Source organism: Acinonyx jubatus, chromosome B4, assembly GCF_027475565.1.
Source record: "Acinonyx jubatus isolate Ajub_Pintada_27869175 chromosome B4, VMU_Ajub_asm_v1.0, whole genome shotgun sequence".
Classification (NCBI taxonomy): Eukaryota; Metazoa; Chordata; class Mammalia; order Carnivora; family Felidae; genus Acinonyx; species Acinonyx jubatus.
In genome coordinates, this window is record NC_069387.1 from 30,325,246 (window position 1) to 30,348,500 (window position 23,255).

The following is a 23,255-nucleotide window of genomic DNA, read 5'->3' on the forward strand; positions in this document are numbered from 1 at the left end:
AATTGGAAGTTTGTAGCTTTTAACTACTGTTACCCATTTCCCCCACCCTACCCCACACACATCTCTGGAAACCACCAATCTGTTGTTTGTTTCTATGAGCTTGTTTTTTGTTTTTTTATTCCACATGTTAGTAAGATCATACAGAACTCATCTTTTTCTGACTTATTTCATTTAGCATCATGTCCTCAAGGTCCATCCATGCTATCACAAATGACAGGGTTTCCTTCCTTTTAAGGCTGAATTATTTCTAATATATATATATACATATAAATATATATACATATATATATGTGTATATATAAATATATATACATATATATGTATATATAAATATATATACATATATATATATGTGTATATATATATATAACATTTTCTTTACCCATTCATCCTTCAGTGGATAATTAGGTTGCTTCCAAGGCTTGGCTATAGTAAACAATGCTGCAATGAACATGGTGGTACAGATTCTTTTCCAGACAGAGATTTCATTTCCTTCAGATATACATCCAGAAATGGAACTGCTGGATCATATGGTTATTCTCCTTTTAATTTTTTGAGGACCCTCCATACTTTTTTCCACAGGGGCTGCACCAGTTTATATTCCCACCAATAGTGCACAGGTTTCCCTTTCCTCCACGTCCTCGCCAACACTTTATATTTCTTGTCCTTTTGATGACAGCTGTTCTAACACGTGTGAGGCAATATCTCACTGTGGTTTTGGTCTGCCTTGCCCTGATAAACAGTGTTGTTGATCACCTTTTCATGTACCTGTTGGCCATCTGTATGTCTGTGCCTTTGGAAAATGTCTATTCAGATCATCGGCCATTTTTTAATTAGATTATTTGGGGATTTTTGCTATTGTGTTGCATACGTTCTTTATATATTTTGGATATATATCCTTTATTAAAATATTTTCTCCCATTATGTAGGTTGCCTTTCCATTGTGTTGATAATTTCCTTTGCTGTCCATATTTTTAGGTTGCTATAGTCTCACTTGTTTATTTTTGACTTGTTGCTTTTCCTTTTCAGTGTCAAACCAAAAAATCATTGCCAAACCATTTTCAAGTTTCCTCTACAATTTTTATGGCTTCAGGTGTTATATACAAGCTTTATGTTCATTTTGAGTTGATTTTTGTGCATGGTGTAAAATAAGGGTCCAGATTCATTTTTTGGTATGTGACTGCTGGTTTTCCCAGTACAGTTTACTGAAGAAATTATTTTTCCCCATTGTACATTCTTGGCCCCTTTGTCATAAACCAATCAACCATATATACATGGGTTTACTTCTGGGGTCTTTATTCTGTTCCATTGATCTGTGTGTCTGTTTTTATGCCAATACTATAGCTTTGCAATATAGTTTGAAATCAAGAAGTGTGATGCCTCCATCTTTCTTCTTTTTCAAAAATTCTTTGGCTATTTTTATAGTACCAGAAAAATTTGGAATTCTTTTCTACATCTGTGAAAAATGCCATTGGAATTTTGATAGGTTTGGTTTGAAATTGTACATCACTTTGGGTAGTATAAACATTTTAAAATATTAATTATTTTGATCCATTAGTACAAAAAATCTTTCCATTTACTTGTGTTTTCTTCAGTTTCTTCCATCAATAGCTTATGGTTCTCAGTGTACAGATCTTTTACCTCCTTGGTTAAATTTATTCTCAGTTATGTTATTATTTTTGATGAATTGTCAATGGGATTATTTTCTTAATTTCTTTTTGTGATAGTTGATTTTTAGTGCATAAAAATCAACTGATTCTTCTATGTTGATTTTGTATCCTCCTGCAACTTAATTGAATTTGTTTTTTGGTTCTAACACTTTTGGTAGAAACTTTAGGGTTTTCTTCATATAATACTATGTCACCTGCAAATAGAGACAGTTTTGCTTTTTCTAATTCAAATTGGATGCCTTTTATTCCTTTTTCTTGTGTAATTGCTCTGACAAGGACTTCCAATATTATATTGAATATAATCATTGAGAATGTTTCTGATATTAAAAAAACTTTCAGCTTTTCAGTAATATCTATATTAGCTGTGGGCTTATCATATATATGACCTTTATTATGTTGAGGTATCGTCTCTCTATAGCCAATTTGTTGAGAGTATTATCATGAAAGGATGTTGAACTTTGTCAAATGCTTTTTTTGCACATATTAAAATGATCATATGATTTTATTCTTCATTTTGTTGATGTAGTGTATCATATTGATTTGTGGATGCTACACCATCCTTGTATCCTTCAAATAAAACCCACTTGATCATGGTGTACAATCTTTTTAATGTATCATTGAATTCAGCTTACTAATATTTGATTGAGGATTTTTACATCTATGTTTATGAAGATATTGGCCTATAATTTTCTTTCCTTGTAGTTTTCCTGTCTGCTTTTGGTATCAGGGTAATGCTGGCCTTATAAAATGAGTTTGGAAATATTCCCTCCTCTTCTACTTTTTGGAAGAGTTTAAGGAAAATTGGTATTAATTCTTTAAATGTTTAGTCCTGGAATTTTCTTTGTTGGTAAAGTTTTGATTACTGACCCAATCTCCTTACAAGTAGTTGGTCTGTTACAGATTTTCTTTTTCTTTATGATTTGGTCTTTGTAAGTTATACATTTCTAGAAATTATCCATTTCTTCTAGGTTCCAATTTTTGACATATAATTAATTGTTCATAGTAATTTCTTAGATTTTTTTGTATATGTGTGGTATTAGTTATAACATCTTCTCTTTCATATCTAATTTTATTTATTTGACTCATCTCTTTTTTCTTGGTAAGTCTACCTACAGGACTGTATATTTTGTTTATCTTTTCAAAAAAATCAGTTTTTAGTTTCATTGATCTTTTCTGTTAGCTTTTTAGTCTCTACTTCATTTATTTTCACTGTGATCTTTGTCATTTCCTTCCTTCTACTAACTCTGGGCTTAATTTGTTTCTCTATTTTCTAGTTCCTTGAGGTATGAAGTTGTTTATTTTAACTCTTTCCTTTTTTTAATGTGGTACTTATTGCTATGAACTTCCCTTGTGGAACTGCTCTTGCTGAATCCCATAAGTTTCAGTATGTTGTATTTTCATCTTCATTTGTCTTCTTATTTTTTTTATTTCTCTTTTGATTCTCATTTGACCCAATGGTTATTATAGGCATGCTGTTTATTCTCTACATATTTGTGAATTTCCAGTTTTTTCTTGTAATCTATTTCTAATTTTATACCTTTGTAGTCAGAAAGATCCTTTATATGATTTCAATCTTCTTAAATTTATTAAGAGCTGTTTTGTGGCCTAAGGTGATCTATCTGGAGAATGTTCACATGTACTTCAGAAGAATGTGTATTCTGCAGCAGTTGGATAGAATGTTCTGTAAATGTCTGGTAAGTCCATTTAAGCCCAATGTTTCCTTATTTATTTTCTGTCTGGATGATCTATTGTTGAAAGTAGGGTGTTGAAGTCACCTACTGTTATTGCATTGCTCTCTATTTCTCCCTTTGGGTCTGCTTATACTTGTTTTATATATTTAGGTGGTCCTATGTTAGGTGCTTAAATATTTACAAAAGTTATGACCCGTTTATTATTATATAATGACCTGACCTTCTTTGTCTCTTTATTACAGTCTTCATCTTAAAGTATATTTTATCTGATATAAGTACAGCTACTACCCTGTTTTCTTTTGGTTTCCATTTGTATGGAATATCTTTTTCCATACCTACATTTTCTGTGTGTATCCTTGCATCTGAAAGTGAGTCTGTTATATACATTTCTGTCGTACATAACAAGCTGTATTTCTTTTACTTTTATGATTCTCTCCTTGTCTTAAACTTTAAGTTTAATTTTATTGTGTCTCAGGTTGGGTTTCTGGATTCATCTTTTTAAAATTATTTTTTATTGAAGTAAAATTAACATAGCGTTATATTAGTTTCAGATGTACAATATAATGATTCAACAATTCTATACATTACTCAGTGCTCATCAATATAAATGTACTCTTAATCCCCTTTATCTATTTCATCCACCTCCTCCCCAGTCACCTTCCCTCTGGCAATAACCAGTTTGTTCTCTGGCAACCACCATTTTATTCTCTGTATTTAAGCATTTGCTTTTTTTGTTTGTTTTTTTTTTCTGTTTGTTTTGACTTTTAAATTCCACGTACAAGTAAATTCATATGGTATGGTACTTGCCTTTCTCTGACTGATTTATTTCACTTAGTATTATATGTTCTAGGCCCATTCATATTGTTGCAAATGACAAGATTTTATTCTTTTTTCTGGCTGGGTAATATTGCATTGTATGTATATACCACATTTTCTTTATCCATTCAACTATCAATGGACACTTGGGTTACTCCATATTTTGGCTGTTGTAAATAGAGATGCAATAAATATGGGGAGGCATATAGCTTTTCAAATTAGTACTTTCATTTCCTTTGGGATGCTCAGTAGTAGAACTACTGGATCATATGGTAATTCTATTTTTTAATTTTTTGAGGAACCTCCATACTTTTTTCCACAGTGGCTGCACCAATTTGCATTCCCAATAGTGCACAAGGGTTCCTTTTTCTCCACATCCTTGCCAACATTTGTTACTTTTCTTGTTTTGATTTTAGCCATTCTGACAGGTGTAAAATGTTATCTCATTGTGGTGTGATTTGCATTTCCCTGATGATTAGTGATATTGCCTATTTGCCATGTGTATGTATTCTTTTTAAAAAAAATGTCTACTCATGTCCTCTGCTCACTTTTTGATAGAGTTATTTGAGATTTGGTGGACTTTTTTCGGTATTGAGTTGTATAATTCTTTATATATTTTGGACATCATCCCCTTATTGGATATATCATTTGCAAATATCTTCTCCTAGTCAATAGATTGTCTTTTTGTTTTGTTGATAGTTTATTTTGCTGTGCAAAAGCTTTTCATTTTGGTATATTCCCAATAGTATAATTTTACTTTTGTTTTTCTTGCCAGAGGAGACATATCTAAAAAATATTTCTAGAGCCAATGTCAAAGATTGCTGCCTGTGTTTTCTTCTAGGAGTTTTATGGTTTCAGGTCTCACATTTGAGTCTTTAATCCATTTTGAGTTTATTTTCATGTATGGTGTAAGAAAGTGGTCCAGTTTCTTTTCTTTTTTTTTTTTTTTTCTTTTTTTTTTTTTTTTTTTTTTTTTTTTTTGCATGTGACTGTCTGGTTTTCCTAGCATGATTTATTGTAGAAATTGTCTTCTCCCCACTGTATATTCTTGCCTCCTTTGTCATAAATTAATTAAACATCTATGCATGTGTTTATTTCTGGGGTTTCTATTCTGTTCTATTAATCTATGGATCTATTTTTATGCCAGTCTCATACTATTTTGATTACTACAACTTTGTAGTATATTTTGAAATCTAAAATTATGATACCTCCACTTTTGTTTTTCTTTCTAAAGATTGCTTTGGCTATTTAGGTTGTTTTGTGGTTCCATACAAATTTTAGGATTATTTGTTCTAATTCTGTGAAAAGTGTTGTTGATATTTTAATGGGGGTTGCATTAAATCCCCATTGCTTTGGTAGTGTGAACATTTTAACAATGTTGGGTCTTTCAGTCTATGAGCATGGAATATCCTTACATTTATTTGTGCCATCTTCAATTTCTTTTATCAACATTTTAGGTTTGGAGTACAGGTCTTTCACCTCCTTGGTTAAATTTATTCCTAGGTATATATTATTTTTGGTGCAATTGTAAATAGATTATTTTCTTAATTTATTTTACTGTCACTTCATTATTAATGTATAGTAATGTAACAGATTTATGTATATTAATTTTATATCCTGCAACTTTACTGAATTCATTTATCAGTTCTAGTAGTTTTTTGGTGGAATCATTAGGGTTTTCTAAATATAGTATCACATCACCTGCAAATAGTGAAAGTTTTACTACTTCCTTACCAATTTGGATGCCTTTTGTTTCTTCTTCTTTTTTTTTTAATCTGATTGCTCTGGCTTGAACTTCCAGTACTATGTTGAATAAGAGTGGTGAGTATGTATATCCTTGTCTTCTTCCTGATCTTAGAAGAAAAGTTCTCAGTTTTTTACCAGTGAGTATGATGTTAGCTATGGGTTTTTTGTATATGGCCTTTATCGTATTGAGGTATATTCCCTCTAAACCTTCTTGTTGAGAGTTTTTACCATGAATAGATGTTGTACTTTGTCAAATGCTTTTTCTGCATCTAATGGGATGATTCTATTATTTTTATCCTTTCTCTTGTTAATGGGATGTATCACATTCATTGATTTGCCAATATTGAACTACACTTGCACCCTGAAATACATCCCACTTGATCATGGTAAATGATTTTTAAAAATGTGTTGTTATATTCAGTTTGCTGGCATTTTGTTGAGGATTTTTGCATCAATGTTTATCAGAGATACTGGTCTGCAGTTTTCTTTTTCTTTTTCTTTTCCTTTTTCTTCCTCTTTTTGTAGTGTATCTGTTTTTGCTATCAGAGCAATGCTGGCCTTGTACAATAAATTTAGAAGCTTTACTCCCTCTTCTATTTTCTGTAATATTTTGAGAAGAATGAGTATAAATTCTTCTTTAAGTACTTATGTACTTCTTTGTATTTATGTACTTATTGCCATTTTTTTTACTTGTTTTATAGTTGCATTTATAGTCCTCTCTATTCCTTTCTTCTTCTCTTGCTCTCTTCCCTTTCATGAAGTCATCTCATTTGGAACCCTCTGGGATCCCTGGGTCTGGATGTGTGCTTCCCCAGGTTCACTGTTATTTTTTTAAATAAGCTTTCTGTCCTTTTCTCTCTCTTTTCTCCTTCTGGATGCCTATAATGCAAATATTGGTCCACTTGCTGGTACCCCATAAGTTCCTTAGGCTATCTTCACTTTTTTCATTCCTTTTTCTTTTTTGCCTCTGACTGGAAAAATTCTATGGCCCTGTCTTCAAGTTCATTAATCCTTTCTTCCATTTTATCCAGGCTGATGTGGAACTACTCCATTGAATTTCACATTTCAGTTATTATATTTTTCAGCTCTGTTATTTCTGTTTGATACTCTCTTGTGTTTTCTATCTCTTTATTGAAATTCTCACTTTGTTAATGCATTGTTTTCCTGACATCAGTAAGCACCTTTATGATCATTATTTCGAACTCTTTATCAGGTAAATCACCTATCTCCATTTCATTAAGATCTGTTTCTGTAGTTTTATCTTATTCTTTTGTTTGGAACATATTCTTCTTTTTCTTTGACTCATCTCCTGAGATAAACCTTATTGTTCATTCCATCTCTAGCTCTTGGTTGTCGCTCACATTTTTTGTGATTATCCAAGCTCTCTTCTTTGTTGTTCCTAGTAGTTGAAGGTATGTCAAAATATGGCAGTGTCCCAAAGGAGAGAATCCCTATCAGCACTTGGATGTAAGCTGATTAGAAAATAGACCCACAGGCAGTAGCATTTAAAATATGAAATTATGCTTCCTTCAGGTAAAACTGGGAGATTGGTGTTCTGTCTGTTCCCTCTGCATTATGCCCTGATGGGGAATGGTATTAGCCAGTAAGGAACTTTTTCTTTGTTACAGTCCTGTGGGGCCCATGAATTGAATACAAGCCCCACTGGGTACCAGAGCCATGTAATCAAGGGCTGTGTCACTTGGATGACAGCCACAAAAGCCAAGGCACAAAATGTGTGCACAAGCTCCTTGCCGGGAGATACCAGCTACCTGAAGCAGGGAAAAGGGAGAACATGGAGATGGCTCTCCCTGGCCTCCTTGGTCTTTCAGGAGGATCACTAGATGTGTACTTAAAATAGTATCCTAACACTTAGGACACAGCTTTTAAGTTATACAAATAGGCATCATTCAGAGAAAGACTGATAGATGGGCATTTCTTTCTGCTTCCTCCGCACTGCACCCTGGAAAGACATCCATGGCAAGAACTTGCAAACCTGTTAAGAACTATTTCTTTGTTTGCTATAGTCTGGTGGATTTCCTGAGTGCAAAGCTTTCACATCTAGGTGCATCTTAAAACTCTTGCTTAAACATTCACTAGATGTTGTGTTCAAACCCTTCTTTTTTTAGGGAGAAGTTGGGAATTAGGAGTTTGTTTCAGACTGTATGCCACTGTGTCAAGAATGGGGTTTATGGTGAGAGTTGTATTTCAGTTTTTTCTACCCATTTCAAAGTGTTTTTTTTTCTCATTCAGTTGATGTGTAGGAATCACTTAGCTAGTTTCTGGATTTCTTTCAGAGAAAATTGTTCCATATATAGCTACAGATTTGGTGTGTCCATGGGAAGATGGGAGTTCAGGAGCCTGCTGTTTCCATCTTGGATCAGAGCTCACAGGCACATTTTAGAAACCATGGTCCCAAAGTCATTTTAATATCTTAGAGGAATAGAATTACTCCATTAAAAATATGTTGTTTGAGTTGCCCGTGGCAGTCCTATGCTATCTTTGTACTGCTTGGTCCTTCCTCACAGCCAAGGTACATGATGGTACATAAATGATGAAGCTGGGGCCTGGGAAGGCTCAGAAGGGCCCTAGAGATAAACTATCATGCAGCTTGCACCTGCAGCCTAAAAGGATACTCCAAGAAATCAGACAGTAAATAATGTAACATGTCACTCAGGAAGACCCCACAGAAAACGACACTTCACAAAAACAAGATAACTAGATAACTAACTGTAGCCCAAAAGAAGCATAACCAGGGGCTATAGAAAAGAAGCTTTAGTGAAGCAAGACAGCAAAGGAGGAAACATTAATGGGATATTATTGCTTTTGTATTAACATTGGGAATGGAGTTAGGGGATGGTCAAATGTATAGAGTTTTCTGAAATAAGATATGGCAGGCAGACCTGACAGTCATCCTGAGGAATCAACACTGATCTGCATATGGAGGCAAAGTTCTGAGTCAACCAGGAGGTTTGGGTGTGCTTCCTGTGGGGTCAGAAGCCAAACCCATAGCAATTGTAGTCCAAAGTTTAAAGGGAGGAGTTAGAGAATATGTCTGCCAGGATTGGAAAGAATGTGACAGCTCAAGGACAATTCTGACCTATCATAATGGAAACCATCCCTCAGATTCAAGGACCTTCTTTACAAATTCCTAGTCACAAAATATGTTGTCTAAGTTCTCTAGAACTTAATTTGAAAATGAGCAATTACTTTTTACCTTTCCAGAACTGAGATGTAATAAGTACATCATGGCTAGTGTATATGCACATGTTCACATGGGTCCCCATGCATGTGCGTGAACACACACACACACACACACACACACACATACACACACACACATTCACATCAATACCTTTTTACTTCCTGGTATTCTAAACCAAAATATGGCTCAACTCCATAGCTTGACAGAAACGCAAAGAGGGGAAATTAGAAAAGATATTCCCACATATCATAATCTGGCAATACTAATCTTACTCCAGTCTACCTTTCTAGTGGAGTCTAAGTCTCACCTTCTGATACATTTTCAAAAGTGGTAAAAAGCACACATCCCCAGAAAGCAGATACTTCTTTGTTTCTTATGTGGCCATGTCCTACAAAGAACCATATGCAAGGGGTTGCCTATTCATGTCTTTTAATGATTCTGGTGAGATACCAAGTATCATACAATCAGTGCAGAGATAGCAGATTTTCTGGTCTGTGTTCTAAGATGTGCTGCATCCCTTTAGCATTTTAGGCTTAATCCACAGAAGGAAACGGGCTAATGGCATCTACTTTCACTTAAATATTAAGCAAATAACTTTGTCCAAAAGCAAACTATAACTGAAAAATAAAAGAAAAAAATGTTGCTTGTAAAAAAATTTAAAAATAGTGATTAATGGACATACTTAACAGGGTATTGCCTACATTCATCTCTGTCATAAGTTGCCTTGATAGCTCTTAGAGACCTTTATCTGTGTTAATTTTGAAAGAGATTATCATGAGAAGTATGTTTTGAGACGTCACCTTTCATTTCTTAGGACTGGGTGGTAAGCTCTCTAGGAGTGTAGCCTGAAGCTTAATGAAGATGCCACCTCTGTGTCACTGCAGCCCAGAGGATTGGAAAACATTGCTTTCTCTTCTCTGAACAGAAAATGCCACTGTTTCTTCCAGTGCCACATTCAGGGGCAAGATCAATGTCTAAGAGTCAGGCTTGGGTAGTAACTCCATATTAAATGCTTGACTGAATAGGGATCTTTCTAATCAGCTACAGTAGATTAAAAATCCCCTTCTAAGGATACATAGAAAAACAGAACTGGGTCTCAAACAATCCATACACTGTCTAAAGAAGGGACATGAAGTCAGCTCTGAGTAATCTGGTTGGATTAGCTGGCATGACCCTAGAACCCTAGAACTCTAATGAAGCTCTGTCATACTTTGGAGAACTGCTATGAGTGACAGAGAACTTAGGTTTAGAAGCGTGTAATCTTGATTTTCTTTCTGAGTGTCTTCTAAAGTAATGCAGATTTTTGTATACCACTATTCAGCTTATCTAATAGAAGTAATCTTATGGACCAAAATGTTCAAGTGAGATGCATGGGCCCACTACAACCTATAAGAAAGTTATAGGAAACAAGATACAATTTTAAAGAAAGAACCAGAAAGAAAAGGAAAGGACCCAGCGTGTCCAATACCCTCCTGATGCTTGGCATCGATGTTTGCTTCCATTGTGCTCTTTGGTTGATGGAACCAACCAAAGTTTCTACTGGAACTTCCAGTAGGCCTATCCACACACATCTATCACCACACTTACAGTCACCATGCTGTTCAGACCAAATCCCTGAGTCATCATCTAAGATGGCTTTGTTAGAAGCAGAGATGGATCCTTTCCCTAAATGGGACATTTAGGAAGTGGTAGCATTTTCCATCCAAACAGCAAATAGCTATTATACAAATCTTGATTCAACATGAACATCACAGTTATCTTTTCCCTGTTGGTTCATAGATTCAGGCCTGTAATGACATTTTACCGACTATTGATCCAATCCCCTGATGGAAAGGCATGGTCATGTGTTGCCTACTACAAGTCAAGTGCACTGGTAAGCACTATGACAGAACTAAGGTTTTTGTGACTTTACCTATGATAGAACTGGGACTCCAATGGGTATACATAACTTATATAGTGTCCCAGGGCAAGTAAATGTCTGAACTAGGGTTCAATTCTGGGTCTGCATGATTGCAAAGTTCATGCTCTTTCCACGTAATACTCATTGCCAACTGGTTCACTCTAACTTCACTCTGAATGGAGAAAAGGCTAGGAAAAGAGAATGGAGAAGAGGAAGGAAGATCAGGAAGACCTGAGACTGAACAAGCAAACAATGTTCAAGACGGGAGTTAGGGAACTTAAGACAAGAAATCCAGAATCCAAACAAAGATTGTCAGGGACTGTTGAGCAGAGTGGGTCATGGAAAAAACATGGCAGACAAAGTGTCAGAATCCCTGCCCCAGGGCAGGATTAGTTGGTAACTGGACACACAGCACAAGGGAGAGACATAACCCTGATGCCGAGACAACAGACTGCCCCTGAGACCAGATGCTTTCATTCTCTTCTCACCTTGGTCACACCAATCCTCAGTAAGTCTGGCCTAAAGCCCTACAGGTGAGAAAAATGGGAAACAGCTGACAGGCTAGTGCGTGAAGGAGCAGGGAGCAGACCCTCTTCTCTGGCAAAGCCATTCCCCTGACAGGTGGCAAGAGAAGAGCCTGTTCCCAATCAAACCGAGTTGGATGGAAATAGCTAAGATGAAAAACAAACTCGATGTCATCCCTTCAAAATCTCCACATGCGGCGGGAAGCTGCTGCTGAGCTGGACCTTGGTGGGAGAGAAGGAAACCTTCCCAGTTGAAAACTGACACATAAATACCCATGGCCAGCTCCCTACAGGTAGGAGAGTCCTAGATCCAGATGAAATCCTGGCTCATAGAATAGTTATGATAATGATAGCAGCAACATTTATTGGAAACTCCTTATGGCCATACACTTGGCACACATGTCTTTATTTTGGGCCCCCAACAATGCTGGGGTCTCCTCATTTTACAGGTGAGGACCCAGTGGTCCTCAATGGTTAAGTGATTCACCCATTATAAGGAGAAGCACACACTTCTATAGAAGAAAGTCCCAACGTGTGACTAGAATATCAAATTCCAAAGCCTATGCCCTTCCAACTGCAGCCTATGATGGTATTCTTCCCTAACCAAACAGCAAAACCTGGGGTGCAGAGCAAGAGGGGCACAGACCCTATGAGTGCCAACTGTGTACTCACTGAGAAGCCTCCCCTCCACCACACACACGATTTTTATATCAAACTTTACAAGATTTCCAAATCTTTTTATTTTTTTTAAGTTTATTTAATCATTTTGAAAGAGAGAGCAGGGGAGGAAGAGAGAGAGAAAGAATCCCAAGCAGGCTCTGCACTGTCAGCTCAGAGTCCCTCACAGGGCTCAAATTTACTAACTGTGAGATCATGACCTGAGCTGAAATCAAGAGTCAGATGCTTAAACAACTGAGCCACCCAGGCATTCCTTCTTTTTATTTTTAAAGTGACCATATACATCCCTGTCCTCCCAAAAGATATATTCTAAAACAAATTTAACTGGAAACACAATTTTTAAACAAGAATATAAGGTAGTTCCTTCACACATAGCTTGCTTAATAATCTTTTCTCAGAATTTAAGATTTTTAAAAATGGAAATGTTTTTTAACTTCAAAAAATAACACATCCATTTTTTTTTAATTTAGACAATGTATTTACAGTTACTAGATCCAAATTTTTGAACCAATATTTCTCCATTATTCTAGTTGAATTCCATAATAGTTATGGAATAGTTATGGGCAAATTTTACAGAAATATTCCCAGCTAACACATTTAATCCCCTGATTTGGGGCTAGGAATTGTGGGATCCACCAGTCAAAATATGTTACTTCTGTGCCAGAGAAAAAATTAAAAGACATTTCCCCATACCATTAACCAGAATGTAGACTATTTAGTACATTGGCCCTATCAACAAAACAAGAATTAGAAAGCTTCACATGAAAAAATAAATGTATTTCACTAGTTTATCTAAAAAGCTCTATTTTCAATTCTAAGTACACTGTATCTTTCAAAAATCTGTTTTATTGAAGTTGCTTTAAGGGTACATACACATTAGTTGGTCATTCTTATCAGTAATTTTACTACCAACACCAGTAAGACTCTTCAAAGAAACTCCCAGAGACTTTTGTGCCTAAAAGAGCTTCATTTACTCAACTGAACTGTCTTTGTTCCCAAATTCTCTTCCAAATAAGCACAGAAGCTGAAAACAACATCAGAAAAATATCCTGGAAAAATGGTTCACAACATTCTAATGGGTTACAGATGGGTTGGGAACCTTCCTGCCATTTTTATTGTTTGCTAGCTTCCTTTCTTCTGTCCGGAGTTTTATTGCTTGCTTTCCTTGTTAGCCCCCTTGATGCTTGAATTAACCCACTGAATCTTTCCACACCAGTGGGCAGGACCAACAACCCTTTGCCCTCCAGCTGACTGAGAAGGTCCTCAGGCTTTGGATTGTATTTCCACAATCTGGAACAGAGGATATTTATATTAGTCAGGCCTAGAGAGGTGGTTAGAAAGTATATTTCTGTAAAGATATTAAACTTACTTTAACAACAACAAAAAAATTTTAAGTCTCCACAGTTAGAATAATGTCCTTGGAGACCAGGGAAGCTTATCCAGATCAGCTTTATTAGGTCGAATATCAATCAGTAAAGCTCAGGCTGCCAGAGGATTATTATGTTAGGAAAGTAAGTCAGCATGTTAATGGTTCTGCCTGTTAGCAGTGTTAACTGGTTCACAAGACTGAGAAGGCTTATTATCTGACACTTGTGTATCCTTGCTGAATTTGGAATGCGACAGCTCAAATCCAACCTAAATTAACTACGTCAGGTGTCGTGGACTTGGAAATAAAAATTGATGAACCCAAACAACAGAAGACAAGATGGAGTTTGGGAAGTATACTGGATCAGGAACCAGAAAACTTGGATTCAGTCTCAGTGGCCACCTCCAGGTCTGCAGGAGGCACCTACATTGTGTTTGCCCAGCCTTCATCCCAGTTTCTACCAGGAAATGCTCATCTTTACCATTCCACCAAGTGCTTCTGGTGGGGCTGTTGATGAGATGCTTGCTGTGTGTGACACAAGCCACCAGAGTTCTGCCCTAGGACGTCTTACTTTGAACTAAGTGACCGTGGCTTTCTGTCCTATGCAGCAGGATCTGGGAGCCACCATTGGTCCTAATTCATCCACATGCAAGCAGCAGTACGGTAGGAGGAAAATAGGGTGCTGATGCACCGAGAGCTACAGATGAGAATCAGAAAATCGAAAAACTGTCCAGCTCCAGGTCCATCGTTCTGAGACCTCAATCTGAAGTTGCTCATCCCATAGTTTGAGTTCATGAGCCACTACATTTCTCTCACACCTGAGCCTACTTGATATGGGTTTCTTTCACTTGAAATTAAAAAAAAAATGACTGATGGACAAGAATGCTATGAATTAATCTCTCTGGGCCTCAGCATCTTTGAAAAATTTTAAAAGCACTATATTGCTGGGGATGTAGGTTTCTCTGTTGTAAAAAGGACCTGAAATAAAAGTTTCTTGCTCACAGATAAAACTTCAAAGCTTGGCTTGCCACTCTGCTCTGTGCATTTGTCAGGTGCTCAGTCTCTTTCTCTCCAAGGGTGCCTACCAAGGAAATTATTGCACAACCAGGGCAGGGATTTGTTGCTATTTCTTCTTGGCAGGATTTGATCATAGTAAGGGACTGATGACCATGTGTGTTTCTCATTCTTCCCTCTTGTGAATGGGAGTTCTTACTGTCATTAATCTACACTCACTATCACTATATGATAAGTGTAAGGAAGAAACAGATGACTTGTCTTTACTATGTAAAGAAACCTCATTTAGATGTGATGGAGATGACTACACATCCCCCCCCAGAGATCTTAGACTTTGAGCTGGGTGCAGGGACTCAATGGTACATTGGGATGGTCTCTCATGCACAAGGGCTGGGTGTGGTCTATGAGGGACAAAATATGCATGTGAATATTTGAGCAGCCAAAATGTATATGTTGATAGAAATGGCTAATAATTCCCAAATATTTCCTTATTAAGAGAATATCCAGTTTTTATCTGGGTGGACCATTGCAAAATAAATAGTGCATATCCCTGGCTCCTTGCATCTAGGATGCCATGTGATCAAGTTCTGGTTAATGGGATACAGCAGAAGTGACATGCTCACCTCTGGATCATGCTCCAAAAGAGAGAAGTATGCCTTACTCTCCCTCTTATCCTCACTCCTGATAGCAGATATTCTGATGGGTGGTAAACCATCTTGGACAGTGTAGATGCTAGCAACCCTTTATGGACAGTGAGCAATTAAAACAGGAGGATCCTGGGCTCCCAATACAGTAAATCTGCCATATCAGACATGGACTGATAGGAGAAATACTTCTGTCTTGTTTAAGCCACTTTCCATTGGTCTCTGTGAAGGCAACTAGATGCTATTTCCTAATATCACAACTATGTAAATACATATCCAAGTAGGTACTCATTTCAACTTGAAGTTTCTAAAAGTCAAGGACTGGGGCCAATTTCCAATGTGAATAGGAAACTGTGATGCATGCTGGAGGCAAAATTTTGAGGGTAAAGATGGGTAACAATGCTTTTGTCTGTCCTTCCTTAGTTCCTTGGGGCAGCCATGCACTTGCCTTCTTCTTGGAAACATCCCCTTCCCAGGATCCCCCTCAGTCTTGCCATGCGTGAAAGGCACTTGTTGCCTTGGTCTCACTGAGGCCAAGCAAAATTTGAAGTAAGCCTTCTCCCATAGAATCAGATCACTAAGGACATAGGTGTGCTGCTGGTACACAGCAAACTGATAGGGCCTCTGCACCACTGTGACAGAAATAAGCCGGGGGTAGTCCTAGGAGCAGGACTGATCTTCATGTCCCTACACCCCCTGTCCTACCCCATAGTCCCATTGTGCACCAACTAAAGGATTAGCACCTAACTCACTTGGTTAGCAACCCTGACTCACAGGGTTACCAGGATCCTGCTTCAAGGATAAATCTAGTGTCAGTTCTGATTTATTGGGCCCCAGGTACATAAAGAACTAATTGCTTTGAATCATCTTTGCCTATATGCCTATATTTTTCCATCCACCTGCATGATCAGGCCATTCAAATGAGTTTCCACAACTGAGTGTCTGCTTAGTTCCCCTGCCTGTTATTCCTTATTCCCACTGGAATTGGAGCTCTGTCGTCAAGCCCATGTCCTGATACCCTGCCACATTCTTGAAAATTTCCTTCCTCTTTGGCACTAGATGGGTCTTACCATGAATGGAAGAGACTATTAATACCATTTCCCTGCCTTCCACTTTGACTCCTATGGCCAAGCATAACTCACCATATGAGAGCCCATTCACAGACACCTACCTAACGACACTTGGGGATGTTATATAGATTGTATTTGAAAGCCTTGGAATCAGGAGACTTGGGTTCAAATCCTAGTTCCAACACTTAAAGTAATGAATGTGGCCCTGGAAAAATTAATCTAAGTTTCAGTACCCTTATCCTCAAAATGAAAAGTATATTGCTTATTTCATAAGCTTGTAATTAAGAATTGAATGCTACATAGTAAGCAGTCGAGAAATGGTAGTTGATCTGTGTACCACCATATCTGTGCTCGTCATCCACCAGGATATTACTCTTCAGCTATCAAGCTGCCTCTCAACAGTCAGCCTTCACAGGTGAAATATTCTCCTTGATCCATCTGGTCCATCCTTATCATACCTGACAGTTTTGCCAACCCCCAGATAAGTGTGCTCAATCCCACCAAAAGCATGATGAACTTGTTTATTGTAGGTCCTCAGCACATGTTTATGGAATCAATGAATGAGTGAGAACATGAATTAAATATGGTGCCAATATCTATTTTTTTCTAAATACATGCGAAATATTTACTATAAGCAAAGACCTGCTCCAATTGTTGTGGGGAGTACATGAAGTTGGGTACCCCCAAGGCATTCATCATCCTCTGTCCCTCAGTGTCATCATCAGGAAGGATAGGATGAGTCAGTTGACATATCCTCTCTTCATCCTCCACACTCCCATCAACATCCTAGAAGTCACAGGAAGAGAACCACTACAAAGGACATTCATACCCGCTTCTGAGTTCCTAGGATTAACCCATCTCTTATGCTCTGGTGGCCTCTGTGGTAGACATGAGTCAGTCAGAGCAATCTGTGCTCCCTCTCCACAGAGGGACTGACTACCTCACTCCCTGCACTCATGGAGGCCTGCCCCACTGAGGGGCCAGTCAGCAGGGAAGAAGGAGGTAAAAAGAATATGAGTGCCACCATGAGCTCCCCTGCAGGGAAGGAATTTCCAGGCTCTGGCACAAAATCTAAGAGCAGCTGCTCCTGCCCTGGGAACAGCGCTGGCCTCTGGTAGAGATAGAACTGAGAAAATATCAGAAGGGGAACATTCCCTGCTTTTGGACTTACAAATATGCCACCTGTTCCATGAACTGGGACAGGTCCCATTCCATCACCTCAGAGCCTCACCCCTCAGCACAGCCCTAGAATTTAGAACAAAGAAAAATGTTTATTTGGCTTTGCTCCAATGATTATCTCAACCTTGCCTTGAGGATCTGCATGCATAGATAAAAACCATCTCTTTCCCTTTGTTCTCCATTCTCAAGTGTAAGTATCAAGTTCTGAAGACTATTTACATCATTTTGGAAAGGGGTGGTAACCAAAGTAAAGTTGTGAAAGGCTGGAGTAACCAAGGAAAAAAAAGCAATGTGATGAAAGAGTGAATATTGAGATAAATAGAAGCATTAATCCTGAAAGAACCGGTTGGTGGTCTTACATAACAAGCAAAACACAGGCCAAAGACACCCTGTCGGGCCTATGGTTCCAAGAACCCTTCTTCCTATAGACCTACAGATGACTGAACTTGGATCTGAGTACATCATGGAAAAGTCAGAAATGCTATCAAAATATTCCACAATGATTTTCCTCCTCAGTGGCTACAAGTACAAGCAGTATCCATGGAGAGGCTCCAACCCATCAGGCCTGTGGCTGCTAGTTCAGAATTTCCCTGTGGATGTTCTCTCCCCTCTTCTTGCTCACACAGCCTCCAGCCACTGGGTTTGCTCCAGGCAGAGCCATGTTCAGCAGACTGTGTCCAGCAACTTGGCCCTCCAATTTGGCCTAGAGGGCAAGCATGTCTGGTGGGAAGATAGGAGATTAGTTGTAGCTAAGGAATCAAGGCTTCCCTAGAGCTCTGTCCACCTTAGGCCCAGACCTGCATTTCAGTATATTCTATAAGTCAACTGAGTGATAAAACAGAAGAAGGGACAGCCATGATTCGGGCACTTAACTTTATTCATTGTAATAATCGATTAATTGCTATTGCATATTAGCCTTTTTCTCTGCACCAGTTACATTGATTTTTTAAGGATAAAGATCATGTCCTAGTCATGGTGACTTTCTGCACAGTGTTGACCAGAGTGGCAGCTATGTGTTCGAATATGAGTTTGAAGATGGACACACAGATTTTGAGTCTCTCTTTTCAGTCTAGTTCACCATCCTAATTGTCCTCTATGTATGGAAATATGACTTCCATTTGTGGCAAAGGAGCATGAAAGATTGCCAAAATTTTCCCTGCTGCAGAGCTTCTCTCTGGCCAAAAATGACTCAATCAGGTCTTAAGCAAAAGACCTGGAACGTCTGTCACTTCTAGGGGCCTCATGCCAAGCACAGGATGTAAAAAGCTTGCTTCTTATTCTTGCTGCCCATTTCTTATTCTGCAAAACATAAAACTCCTTTCCACTCTCAGATGACCTTCCTCTCAGAAGCACAAAGGCACTAGCTCACTTTGGGCTCAGCTTTGCCAATAGTCACAGATTTCTGCACCATGGTGTCTCCTCTCTTTCCCTGGAGAGCATCCCAAACTTCCTCTCACCTTGGAATATTTTGGGCACTGGGAACCGGATAGGGATGACAAAAGGAAGGACTCAAAGTAGCTGAGCTTCCTACTTTCCCTTCTTCCTTGCTACCACTTAACTTTTCTTTGGCACAGTAAAAGTAGAACCTAGGGTAATCATGGCAGTATCTAGCACATAGAAGATGTTCTATAAATGGCTACTGAACTATTTGGCACAAAAACACAAACTGGGATTGATTTTCAAGCATTACTGAAAGACTGTTAGGAAACTACCTTCCTTATAGGATACCTCCTGGAATCATGTTAAGTCAGTAATCATCAAAGAATTATTTTCCTATTAGTTCAGTTAAACTCAGAAAACATCCATTGAGTGACCACCATGTACAAATCTCTGTGCCAAGCATAAGACCAGGATGAGAAGGATGCAGTGTTCACCCTCACAGAGCACAACTCTATTAAAAAGGTGTGTTGAGACCCACTGCCATGATTCTCCACAGACGTGGGGTTGGTGGATGGAGGCAGGGCAAAGTTGATTTAAAAAGTGATGTTTTCCTGAGTTTTGAGTGAGGCTAAAGATTTTCTTAACTCTTGGATGTGTGCACGGTGTGGCTAGGGGTGTTGGGGTGGAGATTGGTGGGGGCTGAGTAGGGTAAGTGAGGGTAAGAAAGAACCAGTGCTCCCAGCAGAGGAATACCATGAGAAAAGGCATGGAGGGTGGAGACACATGGACTTCAGTGGATGGTGAGAAGAGGCCAAAAGCGCTGAAATGATGCTATGGTTTGAACAGTAAAGGGCACCGCACTCTGCACTTGGGAGACATCCTGGAGGCCCCTAACTGATTTTACATTGGAAATGACCTGATTACAACTGTGTTACAGAAAAACTAACCCTAGCAGAGGAGTCTATTTCCCCTGTTGATGAACTACAAGAGACTGAGTATCTACTCTCACCTCCAATACCAATGTATAGGCATAAAAATGGCATTGTGACAAAGAAAATTAAAGTGCCTACAAATGTGCCTATGTAAAGGTGTGTGAACTGTCCTGGCTGAAGAGGCCCCTTAGCCATGTATGGGGGTGTAAACAGCGTCCCTTTCCCCTTTATTGCCCAGCTAGATGTCCAGAGCCCCACATCTTTCGCTTAAACATGTTCAGGGACATTTTAGGGAAGCACTCCACCTGGGGTTAATTAACCTGGAAGACACTGGGGAGGGGGCACAAGCCAGACCTCCATCAGCCGAGCAGCTGTGGGAGGGCAGGCGGCTGGGGCTTGTTCCAGGTGAGGCTGGGTCATGAGTGCACTGCTTGCGCTGATGTCTGCTTGCTCTCTTCTGCTCGTGGGCCCTCCAGCCCTTCATCCATCCATTGCCTCTCAGGGCACAGACATCTGTCCTTATGCAGGAGGCTGAGGGACAGAGGGACGAGATGGAGACCTTGCTCTTTCTCATGAGGTTCTCACACAATTTTACCTAGGTCACCTCCTTGCTTTGCTCATGAAAAGAAAAACAATCCAAACAAAGGTTTATTTTTCTCTGCTTTCCTCTTTTATTTCCCCTTCAAGAGCTCCTGGTCACAGAATAATCCAACAGCCTCAATGGGGGACAGGCCAAAGTAGAAAAAAGAAAGCTAGAGAAAAAATGTTTCATTGTTTCATATCTCAGAAATATCCTATAGCAAAGGGATTCTTTTAATGTTGTTGGGTTTTATTAATATATTCACTATATGCATGAAATGCAAAATCCTTGAAATGCATCAAATACCTTCCAATAGGCTTATAAACTTAACCCAAGTTACCAGAGCATAGGTATTTATAGACCAGTAGATACTAGTAAATCCATGTGAATCTTAATTAATACAGTTACATTTTCACACAGACAAAACTTCAGAGTGCTTATTACAATCATTCAACCAGCTGGCTGGTTCCTCCTCAACGACATCACTACTCTGAATAATTGTACATATAAAATATTTTAGCAAATCATTAAAAAAAAAAGATCTTGAGATACAGATAAAATTCACTTCATCCCTCATCTGTAAATCCTAATCCAGTCTAAGTATATTCACATCTTTTAAATAGTCTCTTTAGGCCCTTTAAGCTTTCTAATCTCTTCTTTCAAAAATTTACTCAGTTCTGAAAAATGTTTCTCCTGGCATAATACCTGGTCCTGTGATTCTTGCCCTGGACTTCTACCAACTCTGGAGGCCCCACCTCTGGAAACCATATCCCTAAGGAGCCAAATCTGTTGGTAAAGTCTCTGGGATGCCGTAATACTGTTCTCGCACTATATTTCACCTCCTGAAAAAATGCCAGAAGGTTTTATTTCTGTTCTGCTAAATGACATGGTTCAAAATGTTTGAACAGGATCACCCTAAGTGTGGTCTACCCAGGAACCTACCTCCGACAGTGACACAAATGCATTCACAGCATGACAGAGGTTGGGTTTTTTGTGTTTGTTTTTGTTTTTGTTTTTGCCTTTCGATAGATCATTTTTAGATAGACTTTGGATCCTCTCCAGGTTCAGAAGAAACTTTTTTCAGGAGTAAGTGGGAGATAGTGAAGTCATCTATTGAAGATTTTTGCCCTGGCTTTATTTTTCTAAAATGAATACATATATTTTAACAACTTCTTCTGCCTGGTCGCCCAATCCAGGCTTTTTTTCTGATGATTAGAGGAGAATGGTCTGAGAAAGACACCTTTGACTTGGTCTCTTTTCATTAATTGAAATTAAAGAATGCTGTATGTCTTGCCATTTTTTAGTATGCTTGATTTTCATCTTACACTGGTCTTTCCAAAATGATACATAAGTGTAGTTATTCACATGGTATGGTGACAGGTAAGAAAGCCCATATTCACTTAAAAACATTTATGCACAAGTAAGTGTTTGTGTGTGTGTGTGTGTGTGTGTGAGAGAGAGAGAGAGAGAGAGAAAGAGAGAGAGAGGGAAATTTTTTTTTTGCCTCAAAGCCCATAATTAATGAATCACTCACTTGAAATTAAAAAATGTATATTCTTGACTGTGAAAGAAAAACTTTCGAAGTATACTTCTAATAGGCCTAACTGATAAGGTTATTTTTTTCTACAAGTATCAGAATCCCCTGGGATGGTCTTTAATACTACAGCTTTGGGTCCCTACCCCAGGCCTACAAAAGCAGAGTCTCTGATGGAAAAGGCCAAGGATCTGGGCTTTTAACAAACACTCTATTTTTAAGAACCCTAAAGTCCGAGAGACATTAAGATTAAATATTAAGAATAGCTATTATTATCCTAGTCTATGTAATCTCTCCATACACACACACACACACACAAAAAAAAATCCTGGGGTCTCCCAAGACTTACTCTTTATGTGGACTTGCATTCAAAAAACAGTCTGATTCCAGAATCCACAAAAATATTTTACAACAGACATCATGACGATGGCAGGGTGTGAGCCTCACAGAATAATTTACACCAAAAATATTCCCAACTATCCTCTTTAGGAACCTCTCACGTTCCTCCAATTTTTCTACTCTCAAAAAATATATGTATCTGTTAAAAATCTTTCCCTCTCATGCACTGAAAAACAAAAGTTACAAGAGAAATCTCTGGGTAGTTGAAGACATGTGAATATGAACTATGTATAGCTCATCTTATGTTATTACAGAATTATTAGTTTAGTTAAGTGTGATAATAGTGTGATTGAGCAAGTGATGTCTGTAGTCTTAGGAGATATATTTAGGGGTGAGGCACCATGGCATCTTCAACTTACTTTAAAATGGTTCAGAAAAGAAAAAGCATATATCTGTGTATCTGTGTATATATGCGCACACACACACACACACACACACACACATATATATACACACATACACATGTGAGTATACATACATATGCACGTGTGTGTGACTGAAAGCAAATGTGGCTAAATGCTAATGATTGGTTAATCCAAGGTAGTTATATTATCTTCTATTTTGTAGATTTTAGAATTTTCAAAATAAAAAGTTGGGGGGAAAAATCTCCTTCTGTTTTTCTTGCTGTGCTGTCCCGCCTCCGACACCCCATCACACACACTGCCCACCTTCCACCTGGAAGTGACTACCACTTCCATGACCACATCAAACCACACAGTCCGAGGGCACCATACATTTCAGGCTTCCCTCACAAGCTGTGGAAGCAAGTGGAAGGATATTTGTCTGCTCTCACTCTGATTGTTTTCAAGAAATTCCAGCATATAAGATTCTCCACCTACAAAAGCCCATGCTTTTGGTATGCTTATCATTTAGTTTCCAACTAACAGCTAAGTGAAAAATTCCAGAGCGCATAGGAGTCCTAAGGGCATG